Below are 17,387 nucleotides of genomic sequence, written 5' to 3'. Positions count from 1 at the left end.
TGAGGAGAGAGGAGCAGACCTTCTTATCAAAGATAGGCTCTGCTTCCTCGGCTACTGGACACCATTAGCTCCAGAGGGGGTGAACGCAGGTTCTTACTGGGCGTCCACCCCCGGAGCCGCGCCGCCGTTCTCCTCACAGAGCCAGAAGTACAGAAGTCAGAAGACGTCTCAGGCGGCAGAAGCCTTCAGCTTCACTGAGGTAACGCACAGCACTGCAGCTGTGCGTCATTGCTCCCATACACCTCACACACTCCGGTCACTGTAAGGGTGCAGGGCGCAGAGGGGGGCGCCCTGGCCAGCAATATAACCTCTACATGGCAAAAAGACTATATACATGTACAGGTGGGCTCTGTACATGTATATAAAAGAGCCCCCGCCATATTTTACTAAGTTTGAGCGGGACAGAAGCCCGCCGCCGAGGGGGCGGGGCTTCTCCCTCAGCACTCACCAGCGCCATTTTCTCTCCACAGCACTGCTGAGAGGAAGCTCCCCGGACTCTCCCCTGCTTACACACGGTGAAAGAGTGCTTAAAAGAGGGGGGGGGGGCACATAATTGGCGGTTTACATATTACACAGCGCTGCTGGGGAAAAACATTTTGTGTTGGTCTCCAGGGTTATTGCGCTGGGGTGTGTGCTGGCATACTCTCTCTCTGTCTCTCCAAAGGGCCTTGACAGGGATACTGTCTTCAGAAAAGGGGTTCCCTGTGTGTGTGAAGTGTGTCGGTACGCGTGTGTCGACATGTTTGACGAGGAAGGCTCGCTTACGGTGGAGGGGGAGTGTTTGAATGTCAGGTCGCCGTCGGCAACGCCGACACCGGAATGGGTGGATATGCTGAATGTCTTGAATGCAAATGTAAATCTATTGCATAAAAGGTTAGACAAGGCAGAAGCTAGGGATCAGTCAGGTACCCAGTCCATGCCTGTCCGTATAGCGCCAGGCCCGTCGGGGTCTCAGAAGCGCACCATATCCCAGATCGATGACACAGATACCGACACAGATTCTGACTCTAGTGTCGACTATGAAGATGCAAAATTACAGCCGAAGGTGGCTAAGGGTATACGATACATGATTATGGCCATTAAAGAGGTTTTGCATATTACTGAGGAACCCCCTGTCCCTGACACGAGGGTACACATGTATAAAGAGAAAAAGCCTGATGTCACTTTTCCATCATCATTTGAGTTAAGTGAATTGTGCGAAAAGGCTTGGGACTCTCCAGATAGGAGACCACAAGTTCCCAAAAGGATTCTTATGGCGTATCCTTTTCCACAAACTGATAGGATACGCTGGGAATCTTCACCAAAAGTGGACAAGGCGCTGACACGCTTGTCTAAAAAGGTGGCACTGCCTTCTCAGGATACGGCTTCCCTCAAGGAACCGGCCGATCACAGGCAGGAAATTACCTTGAAGCACATTTACACTCACTCCGGTACTATTGCTAGACCGGCTATGGCGTCGGCCTGGGTTTGTAGTGCAGTTGTGGCTTGGACAGATTCCTTATCTGCGGAGATTGACACCTTAGATAGGGATGCCATTCAAATGACCATAGAGCATATCAGAGATGCTGCCTTGTATATGAGAGATGCTCAGAGAGACATTTGTTTATTAAGCTCCAGAATAAATGCTATGTCTATTTCTGCTAGGCGACTCCTGTGGACCCGGCAGTGGTCGGGAGATGCCGATTCTAAGCGGCACATGGAGTCCTTGCCGTACAAGGGGGAGGAGTTGTTTGGAGACGGCCTCTCGGACCTAGTCTCTACGGCTACGGCTGGTAAGTCGAATTTCTTACCTTTTGTCCCCCTGCAGCATACTAAGAAGGCACCTCATTATCAAATGCAGTCCTTTCGTTCCAATAAAAACAAGAAGGTGCGGGGATCGTCCTTTGTTACCAGAGGAAAAGGCAGGGGAAAGAAGCTGCACACAGCTAGTTCCCAAGAGCAGAAGTCCTCCCCTGCGTCTGCAAAGTCCACCGCATGACGCTGGGGCTTCCCGGGGGGAGGCAGATCTGGTGGGGGCTCGTCTTCGGTTTTTCAGCCACGTCTGGGTTCAATCGCAGGTGGATCCCTGGGCAATAGAGATTGTTGCTCAGGGATACAGGCTGGAATTCGAAGACTTGCCTCCTCGCCGGTTTTTCAAATCGGCTCTACCGACTTCCCCGTCAGAGAGGGAGTCAGTGTTGACAGCAATCCAAAAATTGTATGTTCAACAGGTGATTGTCACAGTTCCTCATCTCCAGCAGGGAGAGGGATATTATTCAACCCTGTTTGTGGTCCCGAAACCGGACGGTTCGGTCAGGCCCATTTTAAACCTGAAATCTCTGAACTTGTACTTGAAAAGGTTCAAGTTCAAAATGGAATCACTCCGGGCGGTCATCGCAAGCCTGGAGGGGGGATTGGATGGTGTCCCTGGACATAAAGGATGCATACCTTCATGTTCCAATATTTTCCCCTCATCAGGCATTCCTGAGATTTGCAGTGCAGGACGGTCACTACCAATTTCAGACGTTGCCGTTTGGGCTTTCCACGGCCCCGAGGATTTTGGCGGAAATGATGGTGCTCCTGCGCAGGCAGGGGGTCACAATTATCCCATACTTGGACGATCTCCTAATAAAGGCGAGATCTCGGGAGAAGTTGCTGGACAGCGTGTCTCTGTCCATGAAGACGTTGCAGCTACACGGCTGGATTCTCAATATACCGAAGTCCCAGCTAGTTCCTACAACGCGTCTGACCTTTCTGGGCCTGATCCTAGACACAGACCAGAAAAAGGTTTTTCTTCCGATCGAAAAGGTTCAGGAACTCATGACCATGGTCAGGAACCTATTGAAACCTGTCAAAGTTGAAAAATATCATGATTCACTATTGCCTTGTACTAACCCCAATGCACGTGCCCGCTGCTCGTGCACCCACTCCCCCGTGCGTACGCATCCCCTCAGGTTGCGTAAGGGACACTCCCACGTCATCTGCACATGGGGATGCGCATTTACGGTAGAGTTTGTGTGCGTCTGGCGGGCGACTCGATCGTTACATATTTAACCAATATAGTGTGTTTTATAGGTAATAATCCCCTTAATCATATCAACAAGTATGTTTAGTGTAAATGGTTCAGGGACTTGGGAATTCCTCTTTTCATGATACGAAGGGTCTGACACAGGTTGAACAGTGGTGTCTGGTACCTAACTGAAGAGTATTTTATTAGACACAATCCGGTGCTGGTTAGGTAAAGATTGATCGCTCCTGCGTATAGTTATGTCTATGAGTAGTTTATGGACATTTACTGTATTTGCGGTTCATTATCCATGCGGCGGTAATCCTAAGGACACCTCCCATCTGAGCAGTTTGAAATAGTCACAGCCCACCTGTTCGAATCCACCTATGACCTTTTGTTATAATGCAGAGAGACATTCCTGTGTCCAATGAACAATAAGATTGTAGGGCCCTTTGTAGTGTACTGTATGTTGTGTATATAAGGCAGCCAGCCTGGGCCAGCTCACTCACTTCTCTCCACAAGGTTTTCATCATTGACTAACTGAGAGCTGGTTTCCATGACTGCGCTAGCGATCATTCCCACGTGTGTAAGTTTCTCTGTGACCATCTTTGTTCTCCGCCTGTGTTAGCCATTTACTCTTTCTCTTTGTATGTTATTGTTTGCGATTGTGCCGCTATTGTATATTTATGTATAGTTATTCTGTTTAGGTATTAATGTTAGTTTTGTAGTGTATAAGCTGTAACTGTTTCCCCTTTTTGCATTCCAATTATCGTCAGTAAAGGTTTTGGAACCTTACAAGGTATCATGTGTTTATAATTACATTACTAAGGGTATACTGAGCGTCTCAGTCGCTCAAGCAGCTTTTATATTAACAAGGTTAAGAAGCGTTATATCATTACAGTATTTCAGTAGTAAGGTTTATAGTATAAGCTTAGCCTTTCAGTGTGTTGCATACAAGGTTTACTGTGTGTCATCCTGTGAGCATCTGCGCCGCTCGTGTTCCTCTCGTGGGCACGGCGTCCGCTACGCTAGTAGTGTAGCATTACGGTAGTCGGCCGCCTATAGCGTGCTCGATACCAAGCGTAAGCCGTGAGCAACGTGCCGCTCGTGCGTCTCGACCACGGCCTAGCGTCTGCTACGCTAAGTGCGTACCGTTACGGCACCTCGTGCACCCATTGCGTATGTTGTCTCTAGTTAGGAAATAGCTTGTGTTATAAGATAAATAATTAGCTTTATCAATTGAGGGCTCGTCCGTCCTCCACATATCCGCACTAGCGAACACAAGCAGACTTTATCTGTCAGCAAAGGGCGGGAAGGTAGTATCCCTTTGTATCCGTGTTGGTGGTTGGGGATACGGTAGTGCTGATCAGATAAGCGTCTGCTTCGCTTAGTTGTAGGAGTGCTGGTGGAATCCGGAACCGGAAGGTAAGAACAGTACGCTATTGTCTTTTAAAACTGTTTATTTCTGTTTGATACACATTGCGTACGAAATACACGCACACACCTGCATTTCTCTGACGTCCTAAGTGGATGCTGGGACTCCGTAAGGACCATGGGGAATAGCGGCTCCGCAGGAGACTGGGCACAACTAAAAGAAAGCTTTTAGTCTAACTGGTGTGCACTGGCTCCTCCCTCTATGACCCTCCTCCAGACCTCAGTTAGAATCTTGTGCCCGGCTGAGCTGGATGCACACTAGGGGCTCTCCTGAGCTCCTTGAAAAAAAAGTATATTTTAGGTTTTTTATTTTCAGTTAGATCTGCTGGCAACAGACTCACTGCTACGAGGGACTAAGGGGAGAAGAAGCGAACCTACCTGCTTGCAGCTAGCTTGGGCTTCTTAGGCTACTGGACACCATTAGCTCCAGAGGGATCAAACACAGGGCCCGACCTCGATCGTCCGGTCCCGGAGCCGCGCCACCGTCCCCCTTACAGAGCCAGAAGCATGAAGATGGTCCGGAAAATCGGCGGCAGAAGACTTCGGACTTCAACAAGGTAGCGCACAGCACTGCAGCTGTGCGCCATTGCTCCTCATGCACACCTCACACTCCGGTCACTGATGGGTGCAGGGCGCTGGGGGGGGGGGGGGGGGCGCCCTGAGCAGCAATATTAATACCTTGGCTGGCAAAAAATCACAATATATAGTCCCAGAGGCTATATATGTGAAAAATACCCCTGCCAGAATCCATAAAAAAGCGGGAGAAAGTCAGCCGAAAAAGGTGCGGGACTATCTCCCTCAGCACACTGGCGCCATTTTTCCCTCACAGCTCCACTGGAAGGATCGCTCCCTGGCTCTCCCCTGCAGTTTCAAGCTACAAAGGGTAAAAAAGAGAGGGGGGGCACTAAATTTAGGCGCAGCAGTATATATATATAAGCAGCTATAAGGGAAAATCACTCAGTTATAGTGTTCATCCCTGTGTTATACAGCGCTCTGGTGTGTGCTGGCATACTCTCTCTCTGGGGTATATTTACTAACATTCGTAATTTTCGGAAAAAGGTCAAAGTTCAATCACGAATGACATCGAAAGTGTAAAACTGCAACTTTTTGAATTTATTACGCCTAATTTACTAAGCTGTCGTATTCGGATTTTTCATTTGTTCCGATGTCGATGTCATTCGTGTTTTTTTCCCGTTTTTTACGGCAGTGATTAGCAAAACACTGCCGACTTTATCACAATGAATCTCGGCCGCATCTGTGTGATCCGTGCTGGGGTTCATTTTTTTTTTTTTTTTAAATAAACACTGTAAAACTTTTAAAAAAATTGCGTGGGGTCCCCCCTCCTAAGCATAACCAGCCTCGGGCTCTTTGAGCCGATCCTGGTTGCAGAAATATGGGGGGAAAAATGACATGGGTTCCCCCATATTTAAGCAACCAGCATCGGGCTCTGCGCCTGGTCCTGGTTCCAAAAATACGGGGGACAAAAAGAGTAGGGGTCCCCCGTATTTTTAAAACCAGCACCGGGCTCCACTAGCTGGACAGATAATGCCACAGCCGGGGGTCACTTTTATATAGTGCCCTGCGGCCGTGGCATCAAAAATCCAACTAGTCACCCCTGGCCGGGGTACCCTGGGGGAGTGGGGACCCCTTCAATCAAGGGGTACCCCCCCCCAGCCACCCAAGGGCCAGGGGTGAAGCCCGAGGCTGTCCCCCCCATCCAATTGGCTGCGGATGGGGGGCTGATAGCCTTTTGTGAAAATGAAAAGATATTGTTTTTAGTAGCAGTACTACAAGGCCCAGCAAGCCTCCCCCGCATGCTGGTACTTGGAGAACCACAAGTACCAGCATGCGGCGGAAAAACGGGCCCGCTGGTACCTGTAGTACTACTACTAAAAAAAATACCCCAAAAAAGACAATACACACACACACCTTGAAAGTAAAGTTTTATTACATGCATCCACACAAACATACATACATACTTACCTTATGTTCACACGAGGGTCTGTCCTCTTCTCCAGTAGAATCCATGGGGTACCTGTTGAATAAATTCTACTCACCAGATCCAGGGTCCCAGGCTCCTCGCAGCATCCATTTGTAATCCACGTACTTGAATAAAATAAAAAAACGGAGAGCCGAGCCACGAACTGAAAGGGGACCCATGTTTGCACATGGGCCCCCTTTCCCCGAATGCCAGAAACCCACTCTGACTGATGTCTAAGTGGGTTTCTTCAGCCAATCAGGGAGCGCCACGTTGTAGCACCCTCCTGATCGGCTGTGTGCTCCTGTACTGTCTGACAGGCGGCACACGGCAGTGTTACAATGTAGCGCCTATGCGCTCCATTGTAACCAATGGTGGGAACTTTCTGCTCAGCGGTGAGGTCACTTTCGGTCAACCGCAGGGCAGAAAGTTCCCACCATTGGTTACAATGGAGCGCATAGGCGCTACATTGTAACACTGCCGCGTGCCGCCTGTCAGACAGTACAGGAGCACACAGCCGATCAGGAGGGTGCTACAACGTGGCGCTCCCTGATTGGCTGAAGAAACCCACTTAGACATCAGTCAGAGTGGGTTTCTGGCATTCGGGGAAAGGGGGCCCATGTGCAAACATGGGTCCCCTTTCAGTGCGTGGCTCGGCTCTCCGTTTTTTTTATTTTATTCAAGTACGTGGATTACAAATGGATGCTACGAGGAGCCTGGGACCCTGGATCTGGTGAGTAGAATTTATTCAACAGGTACCCCATGGATTCTACTGGAGAAGAGGACAGACCCTCGTGTGAACATAAGGTAAGTATGTATGTATGTTTGTGTGGATGCATGTAATAAAACTTTACTTTCAAGGTGTGTGTGTATTGTCTTTTTTTGGGTATTTTTTTAGTAGTAGTACTACAGGTACCAGCGGGCCCGTTTTTCCGCCGCATGCTGGTACTTGTGGTTCTCCAAGTACCAGCATGCGGGGGAGGCTTGCTGGGCCTTGTAGTACTGCTACTAAAAACAATATCTTTTCATTTTCACAAAAGGCTATCTGCCCCCCATCCGCAGCCAATTGGATGGGGGGGGACAGCCTCGGGCTTCACCCCTGGCCCTTGGGTGGCTGGGGGGGGGACCCCTTGAATGAAGGGGTCCCCACTCCCCCAGGGTACCCCGGCCAGGGGTGACTAGTTGGATTTTTGATGCCACGGCCGCAGGGCACTATATAAAAGTGACCCCCGGCTGTGGCATTATCTGTCCAGCTAGTGGAGCCCGGTGCTGGTTTTAAAAATACGGGGGACCCCTACTCTTTTTGTCCCCCGTATTTTTGGAACCAGGACCAGGCGCAGAGCCCGATGCTGGTTGCTTAAATATGGGGGAACCCCTGTCAATTTTTTCCCCATATTTCTGCAACCAGCATCGGCTCAAAGAGCCCGAGGCTGGTTATGCTTAGGAGGGGGGACCCCACGCAATTTTTTTAAAGAAAATAACCACTTTCCCACCCCTTCCCACTGATATACATGCACGGATCTCATGGATCCCTGCATGCCTATACAATCACGGATTAAAAAAGCAGGTCTGTTTTTTTTTAGCACTTTTTTACGAGTTGTAATTTTTCACGGCAGTGTTTGTTTTTTTTTTTGCTTTGCACTTCTTAGTAAATTACCGAGATTCATACTTAAACAGCCGCGTTTTGACCGATGGTGTATTCATTCGTATTTTTTTTGTTGGACTTCCAAAAAATTACGAATGCCCTCATCACTGCCGTGATTATTGCTTAGTAAATTACCGAGATGACACTTTGATGAAAAAACGGCATCTCGGTCAAAATCGGGACCTTAGTAAATATACCCCTCTGTCTCCCCAAAGGGCTTTGTGGGGTCCTGTCCTCTGTCAGAGCATTCCCTGTGTGTGTGCGGTGTGTCGGTATGGCTGTGTCGACATGTTTGATGAGGAGGCTTATGTGGAGGCGGAGCAGATGCCGATAAATGTGATGTCACCCCCTGCGGGGCCGACACCTGAGTGGATGGTTATGTGGAAGGAATTACGTGACAGTGTCGACTCCTTACATAAAAGGTTTGACGACATACCAAATATGGGACAGCCGGCTTCTCAGCCTGTGCCTGCCCAGGCGTCTCAAAAGCCATCAGGGGCTCTAAAACGCCCGCTACCTCAGATGGCAGACACAGATGTCGACACGGATACTGACTCCAGTGTCGACGACGATGAGACAAATGTAACTTCCAATAGGGCCACACGTTACATGATTGAGGCTATGAAAAATGTGTTGCACATTTCTGATGTTACCTCAGGTACCACAAAAAAGGGTATTATGTTTGGAGAGAAAAAACTACCAGTAGTTTTTCCTCCATCTGAGGAATTAAATGAAGTGTGTGAAGAAGCGTGGGCTTCCCCCGATAAGAAACTGGTAATTTCTAAAAGGTTACTAATGACGTACCCTTTCCCGCCAGAGGATAGGTCATGTTGGGAAACATCCCCTAGGGTGGATAAAGCGCTTACACGCTTGTCAAAGAAGGTGGCACTACCGTCTCCGGATACGGCCGCCCTAAAGGAGCCTGCTGATAGAAAGCAGGAGGCTATCCTGAAGTCTGTATATACACACACAGGTATTATACTGAGACCAGCCATTGCTTCAGCATGGATGTGCAGTGCTGCAGCTGCGTGGTCAGATTCCCTGTCGGAAAATATGGATACCCTAGACAGGGACACTATATTGCTAACCGTAGAGCATATAAAAGACGCAGTCTTATACATGAGAGATGCACAGAGGGATATTTGCCGGCTGGCATCTAAAATAAGTGCAATGTCCATTTCTGCCAGGAGAGGGTTATGGACTCGGCAGTGGACAGGTGATGCAGATTCTAAAAGGCACATGGAAGTTTTACCTTATAAGGGTGAGGAATTGTTCGGGGATGGTCTCTCGGACCTCGTTTCCACAGCAACAGCTGGGAAGTCAGCATTTTTACCCCATGTTCCCTCACAGCCAAAGAAAGCACCGTATTATCAGGTACAGTCCTTTCGGCCCCATAAGGGCAAGCGGGTTAAAGGCGCGTCCTTTCTGCCCAGAGGCAGAGGTAGAGGGAAAAAGCTGCAGCATACAGCCAGTTCCCAGGAGCAAAAGTCCTCCCCCGCTTCCTCCAAGTCCACCGCATGACGCTGTGGCTCCACAGGCGGAGCCAGGTACGGTGGGGGCCCGTCTCAAAAACTTCAGCAATCAGTGGGCTCGCTCACGGGTGGATCCCTGGATCCTGCAAGTAGTATCTCAGGGGTACAAGCTGGAATTCGAGACGTCTCCCCCCTGCCGTTTCCTCAAATCTGCCTTGCCAACAACTCCCTCAGGCAGGGAGGCAGTGCAAGAGGCAATTCACAAGCTGTATTCCCAGCAGGTGATAGTCAAGGTGCCCCTACTTCAACAAGGACGGGGTTACTATTCCACAATGTTTGTGGTACCGAAACCGGACGGTTCGGTGAGACCCATTTTAAATTTGAAATCCTTGAACACATATATAAAAAAATTCAAGTTCAAGATGGAATCGCTCAGGGCGGTTATTGCAAGCCTGGACGAGGGGGATTACATGGTATCACTGGACATCAAGGATGCTTACCTGCATGTCCCCATTTACCATCCTCACCAGGAGTACCTCAGATTTGTGGTACAGGATTGTCATTACCAATTCCAGACGTTGCCGTTTGGTCTATCCACGGCTCCGAGGGTATTTACCAAGGTAATGGTCGAAATGATGATACTCCTTCGAAAAAAGGGAGTTTTAATTATCCCGTACTTGGACGATCTCCTGATAAAGGCGAGGTCCAGGGAGCAGTTGTTGGTCGGGTAGCACTGTCTCGGGAGGTGCTACAACAGCACGGCTGGATTCTAAATATTCCAAAGTCACAGCTGGTCCCTACGACACGTCTACTGTTCCTGGGGATGGTTCTGGACACAGAACAGAAAAAAGTGTTTCTCCCGGAGGAGAAGGCCAAGGAGCTGTCATCTCTAGTCAGAGGCCTCCTAAAACCAAAACGGGTGTCGGTGCATCACTGCACGCGAGTCCTGGGAAAAATGGTAGCTTCCTACGAAGCAATTCCATTCGGCAGGTTCCATGCAAGAACCTTTCAGTGGGACCTGTTGGACAAGTGGTCCGGATCGCATCTTCAGACGCATCGGCTGATAACCCTGTCTCCAAGGACCAGGGTGTCTCTGCTGTGGTGGCTGCAAAGTGCTCATCTTCAAGAGGGCCGCAGATTCGGCATACAGGACTGGGTCCTGGTGACCACGGATGCCAGCCTTCGAGGCTGGGGGGCAGTCACACAGGGAAGAAACTTCCAAGGACTATGGTCAAGTCAGGAGACTTCCCTACACATAAATATTCTGGAACTGAGGGCCATTTTCAATGCCCTAAGTCAGGCAAAACCCCTGCTTCAAAACCAGCCGGTACTGATCCAGTCAGACAACATCACGGCAGTCGCCCATGTAAACCGACAAGGCGACACAAGAAGCAGGACGGCGATGGCAGAAGCCACAAGGATTCTCCGATGGGCGGAAAATCACGTGTTAGCACTGTCAGCAGTGTTCATTCCGGGAGTGGACAACTGGGAAGGCACGACCTCCACCCGGGAGAGTGGGGACTTCATCCAGAAGTCTTCCAACTGATTGTAAACCGTTGGGAAAGACCACAGGTGGACATGATGGCGTCCCGCCTAAACAAAAAGCTAGAAAGATATTGCGCCAGGTCAAGAGACCCTCAGGCGATAGCTGTGGACGCTCTAGTGACACCGTGGGTGTACCGGACGGTTTATGTGTTCCCTCCTCTTCCTCTCATACCAAAGGTACTGAGGATAATAAGGAGAAGAGGAGTAAGAACTATACTCATTGTTCCGGATTGGCCAAGAAGAGCTTGGTACCCGGAAATTCAAGAAATGATCTCAGAGGACCCATGGCCTCTGCCGCTCAGACAGGACCTGCTGCTGCAGGGGCCCTGTCTGTTCCAAGACTTACCGCGGCTGCGTTTGACGGCATGGCGGTTGAACACCGGATCCTGAAGGAAAAGGGCATTCCGGAGGAAGTCATTCCTACGCTGATTAAAGCTAGGAAAGAAGTGACCGCGAACCATTATCACCGCATTTGGCGAAAATATGTTGCGTGGTGTGAGGCCAGGAAGGCCCCAACGGAGGAATTTCAGCTGGGCCGTTTCCTGCACTTCCTACAGTCAAGGGTGACTATGGGCCTAAAATTGGGTTCCATTAAGGTCCAGATTTCGGCTCTATCTATTTTCTTCCAGAGAGAACGGGCTTCACTGCCTGAAGTTCAGACTTTTGTTAAGGGAGTGCTGCATATTCAGCCCCCTTTTGTGCCTCCAGTGGCACCTTGGGATCTCAACGTGGTGTTGGATTTCCTTAAGTCACATGGGTTTGAGCCACTTAAAACCGTGGAATTGAAATATCTCACGTGGAAAGTGGTCATGTTGTTGGCCTTGGCTTCGGCCAGGCATGTATCAGAATTGGCAGCTTTGTCATGTAAAAGCCCTTATCTGATTTTTCATATGGATAGGGCAGAATTGAGGACTCGTCCCCAGTTTCTCCCTAAGATGGTATCAGCCTTTAATTTGAACCAACCTATCGTGGTGCCTGCGGCTACTAAAGACTTGGAGGCTTCCAAGTTGCTGGACGTAGTCAGGGCCCTGAAAATTTATGTTTCCAGGACAGCTGGAGTCAGAAAGACTGACTCGCTATTTATCCTGCATGCGCCCAACAAGTTGGGTGCACCTGCTTCAAAGCAGACTATTGCTCGCTGGATCTGTAGTACGATTCAGCTTGCACATTCTGCGGCTGGACTGCCGCATCCTAAATCAGTGAAAGCCCATTCCACGAGGAAGGTGGGCTCTTCTTGGGCGGCTGCCCGAGGGGTCTCGGCTCTACAACTTTGCCGAGCAGCTACTTGGTCGGGGTCAAACACATTTGCTAAATTCTACAAGTTTGACACCCTGGCTGAGGAGGACCTAGAGTTTGCCCATTCGGTGCTGCAGAGTCATCCGCACACTCCCGCCCGTTTGGGAGCTTTGGTATAATCCCCATGGTCCTTACGGAGTCCCAGCATCCACTTAGGACGTCAGAGAAAATAAGATTTTACTCACCGGTAAATCTATTTCTCGTAGTCCGTAGTGGATGCTGGGCGCCCATCCCAAGTGCGGATTGTCTGCAATACTTGTATATAGTTATTGTTTAACTAAAGGGTTATTGTTGAGCCATCTGTTGAGAGGCTCAGTTATTGTTCATACTGTTAACTGGGTATTGTATCACGAGTTATACGGTGTGATTGGTGTGGCTGGTATGAGTCTTACCCGGGATTCAAAATCCTTCCTTATTGTGTCAGCTCTTCCGGGCACAGTATCCTAACTGAGGTCTGGAGGAGGGTCATAGAGGGAGGAGCCAGTGCACACCAGTTAGACCAAAAGCTTTCTTTTAGTTGTGCCCAGTCTCCTGCAGAGCCGCTATTCCCCATGGTCCTTACGGAGTCCCAGCATCCACTACGGACTACGAGAAATAGATTTACCGGTGAGTAAAATCTTATTTTTCATTTGTGTACGTTAACATATCTCACTTTCCTGTTTGCCATTTATCATTGATAACGTGCTGAGAAAGATTTGTTGCTATTGGTAGTTAAAAGTAAAATTAATACGTAAGGGAGTAATTTGTAAAACACGCACACGGCTTTGCCTAAGATACAAGGGAGATCTGTGTGGTGCTCGGTAAATGATTACAGTTAAATATCATTTACATTGATAGAAACGTGTTACTTGTGTTACTGTGGACGTGTTTGGCCTGTGTACACGTGTCCCTAACAAAGGGCGGGACAAGCGTACGCGACGCAAAGGTTGATACACGTAGCGTATATTACGCAACGGAGCGTATGGGTACGCCCACTTAATACAAATCACACGATAGTATTGTTTTAGTAGGCAATACGGAGGCAACGCGATAATAGCGCAAATTAATCTCAGTGTCCAAAATTTTAATCCTTCTCTAGTTGCAACTCCTCTGGGACTAGCCTGTGTTACTGCATGAAAGGAATTTTCTGTACAGAAAAGAAAGTAAAGAGTAAATGAGGTGAAAGAGTGTGTGCATATATATATAAGTTTCTCATTTTGATTGGAACCTAGGAAATCGAGTTCTCGTAGAGGTACATCCGTGCGAGAGATAGCACGTGGTGGCTTGGGAGGCATCCCTTGTTAGTCTTGTAATAAGAGCATTAGAGTATAGCAGATTAGGAGGTCTACTGTAGACATAGACCAGGAGGTCACAGACCAGGAGGTCCAGAGATACAGACCAGGAGGTCCAGGTACAGCAGACTAGGAAGTCCGCTAGAGATAGAGTCAAGAGGCACAACCCCGGGAGGGTTGGTGCAATACCCATATAGGCCATCAAGCTCAAGCTGAAAGGAATTCGCAGCCGCAATTATCGATTCCGCTGGTCGTAAGGCGTATAAATAATAGTTATTTATACACAGTGCGACTGTACCGCATGTAATTGTGTGCATTAGTTTGTAACTTGACCCAGTACCATTTGCATACGCTAGTGGGGTCATAAACGCTATTTTTACATTCTAACGTGATTTGTGTAAATTTTTTTTATTTTAAGGGAGGTTTGCTGATCACTCAGGAATTCTCCAGCAACTGATATTTACTGGGAAGGGTAAGTGCTCTGCGGATCACACCCACACGTTCCAGTAAATAGAGGTTCAGGTTGCAGGGGCCCTAAGTTGAGTACGCCAGCGCTAAGGCAGCGTGTGGGCATATTGGTCGACGTGGGCGAGTGTGTGAAGGTACTCGGTAAACTTTCACCGTCGGCCTACCCCGGACAACTTGGTTTTTGTAAGGGTTCGCTGAAGACCCTGATTTGAAGGTCAGAGGTAGTGAAAGCAACACCTGCAAAGATGGGGGCCAGTTGTTCAGGTAGGGGGCGATCAACCCTGGTTCAGGTTGATTTAGTAAACCGACCAATAGGGTCGGCAAGGTATATCATGTGTGAAAAATACGGGTCACACACAGAGGTTTTGTGCGATGAATGGGAAAGAATGACTGTGCATGACGGGGAAAAGTTCCCACGAGTAGGCAGTTTTAGTCCTGAGGTGTTACAAAATCTAAGGAGAAGGATATGTCTAATTAAGTCTACGAAGAGACGGATCAGACATTATGATTATTTACAATTATGGCAACAGGAGGGTGAAATACAAAGAGGATTGGCTCAAGCGGCTGGTTCAAACCCTATCAGGAAACTGATAGCCACCGCACCACCACCACCATACATAACAGGAGAGAAAGTGGTTACAGAGAATGGCACACTGGTGTATGATAAACATGCACTTAGTAAATGTATAGATGTTAAGAGTAACGTAAATAAGGTTATTGATGCTAATGTTAACCAGTGCAAGCTGTACCCTGTTTTAAACTTTCCCCATGATTGCGACCAGGAAGATGAGCCCACCACAATATCGGCACTCTCTCTAGCAGCCACCATACAAGAGACTACAGTGGGCACGGTCCAACCAGTAAGAGTAGTATCAAAGGCCCCTAGTGGAGGGACAGGTGAGGTCGTATCAACTGGTAAGTACGGCACTGTACACTATGCAGAAACCATTACACCACATGCTGTAGAATCTACTCAGAATGACGTTATTGAACTTAATCCTGTCAGGGTAATTGCGGTCCCAAATGGGAAAACTGACGCATCGGGAGCCACTCCCGTCAGGAACATCGCCATGCACTGCCCTTTTTCCCGAACAGAATTAAGATCAATGATGTCTGAATTCCCTGATCCTAGGAAAGATCTAGTTGCAAGCCAGAGATACATTAGAGAGCTAGGTAATTCTGCAGAGCCCAATAACAAAGATTGGCGGACACTGCTGAGGGCATGTTTACCCTCCAATGTCGACTCAGTGAAATTTATCGCTGACTGTAAATTAAATGAAGAGATACCCCTTACGGATGAGTACAACCAAGATAATGTAAAAAGAATCAATCTTCAGTTAGGAGTATATTTCCCAGCTGTTGTCAAGTGGAACAAAATTTTCTCCATCAAGCAAAAAGAGGGAGAAATAGCTGCTGATTATTTTCATCGGGCACTGCAGGAAATGGCTAAGTATACAGGCATAGAAGACATTAAGACAAATGTGAATCATAGAGAAGTAGCAGTTTCTGTGTTAATGGATGGTGTAAAGGAAGTATTGAGGACGAGGGTACAGACCACCCAACCATGTTGGCGAGGTTTGTCGGTGGCTACTTTGAGAGAGGCCGCTATTGATCATGATCGGAACATCACCAGACACAGGGAGTCGCAGAGTGATAAGCTGATGGCCGTAAGTATACAGGCCCTTACCACAAGGCCAACTCAGCATAAGTCTCAGACCCCTGTGGGTAAGTCAAATGTGGTAGTTTGTTATCATTATCACAAAGAGGGACATTTTGCACGGGAATGTAGATCAAGAAATACACAAAAATCATATCAAACCCCTAGACAACGACATGACATACGAGATTGGGATCAAGGACCGCAGAGACGGAGTTATGAGCCATTCGCAGGGGAAACAAGAAGGTATCCCCCAAGAAGAGACTGGCAAGTCTCTGATAGTTCCCATTTACCCCCTTCACAGGTAATAGCTGCCAGTGCGATGCAGGGAGGTCACCACACACCATAGGGGTGGGGCCACACCTGTAATCTGCAGCCAGTGAAATTGATTGCGAACCTTGGAAGTGAACCCGAGGTCACAATTGATGTAGCTGGTAGATCTCTAAATTTCCTTGTAGATACGGGGGCGGCCAAGTCAGTGATAAATTCGACCGTGGGCATGAGAACCACTGGTAAAACAATTCCAGCCATGGGAGTAACAGTAGTACAACACCATCCTTTAAGCAAACCTGAAGAGATTACGATAGGGCCTTTGCATACCAAGCATTCTTTTCTGCTGGCTGCATCGGCTCCGACTAATCTCCTTGGGAGAGATTTACTGTGCAAAATGGGATGTGTCATATATTGTACTCCTGAAGGTGTGTTCTTGGACATACCCGAGAACCGCGCTCAGGAAGTACAGGATATGCTAGATTCCCCAACAAGATTAATGTCACACACTGTTGTTGTAAATAGGTATCCGTCCAAGGTAGAGGAAATGATTTCCCAGATACCGGAATCACTTTGGACCAAGGATGGACAAGACACTGGATTGATGGCAAATGTAGCTCCTGTAGTAGTACAAGTAAAAGATGGTAGGATAGCTCCAAAAACCCCACAATACCCTCTGAAGCCAGAGGTGGAGTTAGGAGTTTACCCTGTAATAGAGCGCTTGCTACAACAGGGCATTCTGGTAAGGACGTCCAGCACTGCCAATAGTCCCATCTTCCCTGTTAAAAAGAGTGGGGGGAGGGGTTACAGACTAGTGCAGGATCTAAGAGGGATCAACAAAATAGTTGAGAGTCAATTCCCCGTAGTGCCAAATCCAGCTGTCATCCTTATGCAAATCCCTCCCACTGCCAAATTTTTCACTGTGATTGACCTCTGCTCCGCCTTCTTCTCGGTACCTCTGCACCCTGACAGTCAATACTTATTCGCATTCACATACAGAGGAGTTCAGTACACCTGGACTCGTTTACCCCAAGGTTTCATTGACAGTCCAAGTATTTTCTCACAGGCCTTGCATGATTGTTTACAGTCTTTTCAACCTGAGAGCGGATCAATATTAATTCAGTACGTAGATGACCTACTGCTGTGTTCGGATTCGCTCGAATCGTCCCTGAGAGATACGAAACAACTCCTGTTTCATCTTTCAGACACCGGACATAAGGTTTCCAAAGATAAGTTACAATTATGCCAGACCAGGGTAAAATATTTGGGACACTGTCTGACACAAGGACTGAGACACCTCACCGCTGATAGAATTCAAGCAATTCATGACATGACTCTGCCACAAACCCAGCAACAGATTAGAAC

The sequence above is a fragment of the Pseudophryne corroboree genome, chromosome 2 (assembly GCF_028390025.1).
Source record: "Pseudophryne corroboree isolate aPseCor3 chromosome 2, aPseCor3.hap2, whole genome shotgun sequence".
NCBI classification, from domain to species: Eukaryota; Metazoa; Chordata; class Amphibia; order Anura; family Myobatrachidae; genus Pseudophryne; species Pseudophryne corroboree.
The sequence above is the reverse complement of the archived record's forward strand: the minus strand, read 5'-3'. Positions refer to the sequence as shown.